The sequence below is a fragment of the Kryptolebias marmoratus genome, linkage group LG1 (assembly GCF_001649575.2).
Source record: "Kryptolebias marmoratus isolate JLee-2015 linkage group LG1, ASM164957v2, whole genome shotgun sequence".
Classification (NCBI taxonomy): domain Eukaryota; kingdom Metazoa; phylum Chordata; class Actinopteri; order Cyprinodontiformes; family Rivulidae; genus Kryptolebias; species Kryptolebias marmoratus.
In genome coordinates, this window is record NC_051430.1 from 10264355 (window position 1) to 10270518 (window position 6164).

Consider the following 6164-nt stretch of genomic DNA (forward strand, 5'->3'; position numbering starts at 1 on the left):
TTCACTCCCTTTGGCACGCTCTCGTTTTTTTTTTTTGCATTGCATACAAATTTTAAAAAAAAATTAAAAATTAAACAAATTAATTAAAAAAAACATATATATCCTACAATAACATGCATTTTTTAAAATTGTGAACCAATGTTGCTCCAGCAGAGTGTTTAGGGTTATTGTTTTGCTTGAAGGTCTATCTCTGTCCCAATCTCAAATCTTTGGAAGACTTCAACAGGTTTCTATAAAAAATAATATCTCTGTATTTTGCTCCATCCATTTTTCCTTCAACTCTGACCTGTTTCACAGTCCTTGCTGATGAAGAACATCTCCCCACCATGATGCTGCCACTACTGTGCTTCACTGTGAGGATGGTGTTCTCAGCATGATGAGAGGTGCTAGGTTTGCACTGGACATAGTGCTGCTCTTGATGGCCAAAATATTCAAATTCAGTCTTATCTGACCACAGCACAGTCTTCCATGTTTGGGGGATCTGTAATGCCTTTTGTCATTCTAAATCTGTCTTATTTTATTTTTGAAGCAAAGGCGTTATTTGGCCATTCTTCCTGTGGTGATTTGGCTTTTTTCCTGGGTTATGTTTATGTTTTATTTTGATTTTAGTTCTTTGGTTTTTGTCTTGTTTGTATTGTGTTGTTTGGTTGGATTTGCTTTTCTCTGCTGCCACGTCAGCTTTTGTTTTGTTGTTCTGTTTATGTTTTCTTAAATAAATTAGTTATTTTAAAATGAGTCTGCGCTCAGGGATCGCCTTCATATCCACAGATCCTGACACTTCCAAGAAGCCAAGCTCTGTGTTCAGCCTAATGTGGTCTTATGAACAGTAGAAGAGCTGGCCCTGTAAGTTTAACCCAAAATTTTTGCATTAAAAGCAGTTATACTATTATGGCATTTTTTCCTATCCTATTACACTATTTACTAAGAAAATATTAAAAAAGCAGATTAAGTAATTATTTTGTCTCTACAGTATTGACATCATAAGGAAGTACTTGAGATATTATATAGGAGACACAGATATTCTTACAACACGTCCAACTCATTTGTGCCATCTGAATAAAGCATAATGTGGGCTGTTTGCTTGCCTGCATGTGTCTTGTCTCAAAAGCTTTTGTGTGCATTTTAAATAACATCTCTGTATTCTTTTTCAGTCCTTCAATAACAGTTTTGCTCAGTATGATACCCCCCATGTTCTCACCCAGAAACTGAATATATTCACCAGAGGAATGTTTACAAGGAATGAAATATCAGTCAGTCTGCAAACAAGTTGGAGGCATCAAAATAGGAATAGATTTTGTCTGAGAAAGAGTCCACTGCTGCTGCTCTCAGGGATTTAAAACAATAATATTTCGGACTTATGACTGAGTAATGTGGATAGTCCGTTTGTGTTTGACTAGTTTTTTTATGCAGGAATTTATTCCCATGACCCCCTGTTTCATTATTCTTTCTAATTACCTGCAGCAAGTCACCCATCAAGCTTTGGTGCACTGACATGATATAATTGCTTCTGCCATAAATCAAGCAACATTTGGGGGCGTCTTGAGAGCTCCTGCTCCATTAAAGCAAACACAGGGAAAATCTAGGGTTATGTGTACATTTTGAAAAATCCAATCACTTATTCTGACATTTTGATGTTTGATGTTCTCAGTCTCCAGCTGAGTGTGTAGGTAAGTCTTACTGTAGTATTTCTGTCACTCTTTACTTGCCAGCAGAGATAATGCCTTTGTTTGTGTGTGTGTCATTTAAACAGTCTCAATAAAATTAAATAAAACAACACTTTGCTGGAAGTTCGTGGTAAATGCCTCTCAGATGTTTGCAAAGATTAAACATAATGTGCACAATGTGTCTTAACAAAGCCTTGGCTTCCATAAACAACCCAATGTTGCTTCAACTCTGCAAAATGTAAAAACGTGGAAAAAGTTGCCCACAGCTGAACACCAGACATTTGTTCCCGCAGGGCTATCTTTCTAATTCAGTTAAGGCATTAAGCAAATCAACGTCTCTCACAGCAGCATGGTGAGGAGAAGTAGCCGGAGGTGGAATGGGAATGAGCTAAGTTAAGGCAGACAGAACTGGGGCTGAGCTGTTAGCCTCAGGGTCAAAGTGATAATGTATGAACTTAGCTCTGGCAGGCGGGCAGGCAGCACTACATTAGTGACCAACAAGTGTCCTGGTGCAGTTGCTTTATACGGGAAAAGGAGACAGCGAGTCTACAATATCAGCTGATCAAGAAAAACAAGCATTATTTGCAGTGCTACATTGGGACCCCGTGCTCTCACTGCATCAGACTTGTCACTTGCTCGTTTCCCTCGTTTTGCTCCGGTCACATCGACCTTGATGCAGGTTGCAGTGAATTAGTTTGTTTATGCAAAAATATTATGCTTATTAGGCACACAGAATACAAACAGAGGACAGATTTTTATCTCTAGGGAAAATATGTTTTGCATTTTTTGTGAAAGCTTTTGCTAACCATGAAGATTTAACAATTTACTCTTATTTCCTTCTTAGAAATCAAATTTAAATGTTACTACTTAACTCTCTTACAGCATTATAACAAACAACATGCTTGCACAAATATTAGGCAAAAGACCATTGTGACCTTTGGATTATTTCCTGTGTTCAGATGAAGAAGGTGTAAAGTGCCAAGTGAAAGTATTCAAGGGTGAAACACAAACACTGCTGAAAACATTTCCAGAAATGAATCATCAAGATTTAGGCCTAGTCCACACATAGCTGAATATCTGGTAAACCAAATAGTTTTTTTGGCCTTTCATTCACACATAACCTCTGTTTAATAGCACTAAAAACAATTGATAATGAAAACGCCAGCAAATGTGAGGATTTGCAAATTCTCTGTTTTTGAGTTTGCGTGTGGACATTGGTAACCGGAGATTTAAAGGACTGCGCATTATAGTCTGCAACAAGTAACGCGGCGCTGATGTCACATATGCGACAATTGTTATTGTTTGACCAAGCAGTAAAGGGAAAATGTCTGGTATCAGAGAGGGGCTGATCTTTACCTTGGTTCAGATGTTTTTTGCCTGTTTAGTTTTACTAATCCAACTGCTATAATCATTGAATTGCAAAGGACGAGCGCTTGGAGGGCAGTGGTTTTACACCAGCTGTCCCTACCGAAATGGAGGCACAATGCTACTGCCATTCAACATTGCCGCCGCTGGTTTTGGATCAGTGACCATAAATGATGATTTAAACATGCCCCCTATGGGTTTGGCATGTTTAAAACAACACTCAGTGCTGAAATTCAGTGGGTTCATGTGGATGAACACTTTTAAAACCGATTGGCGGATGGTATAATTTCTTCAAACGATGTGGAGATATTCAGTTTTATCAAGACCCGGCTATATGTGGACTAGGTCTTAGTCAAGAAACACTTCAATACAGATTTCTAAAATGTTGCATGGACAGATGAAGTATGAGTGACTTATAATTGAGCATATGTGGGCATCTGGCTAGATCACTGGATGCTTGTATTGACTGCCTTCATTATGGATGAGCAGTTTGAATTAGATTTTTTTATTATTAAAGACAGACAGAAAATCGCTCGCAAACCCTACATCAAATATCAAAAAGACTATCATATTCAAAAACATGTTAATAAAATAAGGACTTGATTGACCTGACGTGTTGTGTGCTCCAGTTCTACTCTTCCGCTTTTTACTTCAACAGTCTCTTCTGTCCTAGACTATCACAGCAGTGCTCTTTAGTGACAAGAAGAAAAAGCAACAACAGAACAGAACATAATGCATTCACTGTGTACACCTAAGAGCACAACAACATGCAACCTTTTGACACCTTAGCGATGCTTTTCAAACCTGAGATCAGCAGGGAATGAAAACAGTACATGACTTTAAACAAGTTGTAGATTCAGGAACAGATGTATGGTTATTTAACCTGTTCTCTGAATATGTAAACCTTTTTAAAGTTACAAAATAGGGTTTTGGAGTGCAGCCTTATATGCCAAAAGAAAGTAGAAGCTCACATACAATGGCAGTAGTCAGTTAATTGCTTTTTGATTAAAACAGCTGAAATATTACAAGAAAAAAAAGTGAAAATTATTTCTCTCCTTTTTCGTCTTAACTCATTTAGGGTTGAACAAAAAAGAGAGAAAAAGAAGAAAAAACAAAGATTCTTGGTTCAGTGTAAGAATGTATTTGGTATGGGCACTCAGTCTGCTCTCTTCGGAATCTCTGATTGTTTTATTTCTCCCTGCCAAAAGGCCAATTCAAGATGGCTGCCACACAAAAATGGTTATAATCCAGTTGGTTCTACGATGTCTTATCTAAAGTTTGGTGTTCTAGTAGCTGAGAATCATTCACAACACATTCTCCAAGCACAAGATCTTTGCTTAAAATGTTTGCATTACCCATTGGAGTCAACCTTGTTTGTCTGTTAGCAAAATATCAATTCAAGATGGCTGCATCAGCCAATTGACATTTGTCAACATAAAAAGGCTCTAACTCAGTTGATTTTACATATATTGAGTGAAAATTAATTGTGGTAATACCCGAAAGTCATTCACAACACATCCTCTGAGTGTAACATCTTACCATTTTGCATGAGATCATACATTATGTTATTGTCAAGGTTTCATAAAATGGCTACAACTCTTCATTTACCAGCATCAGATGATCCATCCATTTTCTTTACCTGCTTTTCCACTCAGGGTTGCTGGGAGCTGGTGCCTATCTCCAGGGGTAATTGGGCAGGCGGAGGGGTACAACCTGGACAGGTAACCAGTCTGTCATAGGGCGACACAGAGACAAATGAGACAGACAAACATTCACACGCTCACTCACAGCTAGTGACATGTTATACATACCCAACAAATCACTCAACATTCATGTTTTTGGTCTTTGGGGAGAGACCAGAGAATATGGAAAAAACCAGTGCATGCATGGGGAGAACATGCAAACTACACAGGAATGTTGCAGCTGACTTTTGAACCTGCAACCTTCTCTCTGTTCTGTTCCTCGCAGTGAGAAGGTTGCAGGTTTAAACCTCGGCTGGCTGCATCCTTTTTGCTGGGAGGCAACAGCTCTAAGCACTGCTTCAACATCTCGCTTACAACACCAGATCAAATCTCTGGCACAAAAGGTTGCAGGTATTCTTTTAAGGAATACTAGGTGTATTTCCTTGTGGTGCGAAGCCTGAGCCCGACCCTCTCGTCATTCCCAACTTAGTTCTTCTCCGCAAAACAAGTAAGTCTCCAGAGCGGCTTGTGTGTAAGTGTTTACTTAAACAAAATGAAACAAGTACAAAAATGCAATCAAGAAATAATGAGTTAGTAAACTGAATAAACTGAGTAAACGGAGGTCAAAAGACTGTTAGGCTTCACTCCAACATGCCTCAGGTCTATATTTTTCCCTGCAGCCCCACCCAAAGGACAAACATAAAAATGTTAATCTCAGACCAAGTTCCATACAAAAGAAAAAAACTTCAATTATACATGTAACCATCACAAAACTTAGTTTAGGCTCTTATAGTCAAGACGTTACAAGCAAAGGGGCAACCTGCCATGGCACACGTTTTAACAAGTTTATTAATCAAAGTTATTTATTCATCAAATAACCATGACTTTGTACTTTTACCCACATAAATCCATGTTTAATGCTGCACAAAGACAGCCTGATATCAGACAGAAATGTCTGGTGATGTTAAACAGCAGCTGTCAGCTCTGATCAGTCCATGATCAGCTCATCTCAGGTTGGGGTTTTAAGCTGCTCTTTACACCTTTAGCCACTAGATGTCACCAAAGAGGACTGAGTTGAAAAGCTTTGACTAATGAACCCTTTTTTTTCAAAACAAGCTTCAGAAAAGCTTCATTTGGCTGAGGACGTTCATGTTCACATTTATACAGATCAGAATGAGTCATGTCTGGTTCTTCCTCAAAGAAGATGCCTCCTGTTTCATGTTCTGCTGAACTTGTTGCTTCTTTGTTTTAGTGATCCGTTTTACAGCTAATCTGAAGAAGCCTTTGACTAAAGAGACTCTGTTTTCCAATGATGGTCTCATGAAGAGGATGGTCAGGGTTGTCCATGATTTCCTTGATTTTATGCAAAATCCTTCTTTGCATCATCATCTCCAGAGGTTCCACAGTCATCCCCAGAACAGAACCAGCCTTCTTTATCAGGTTGTTGAGCCTT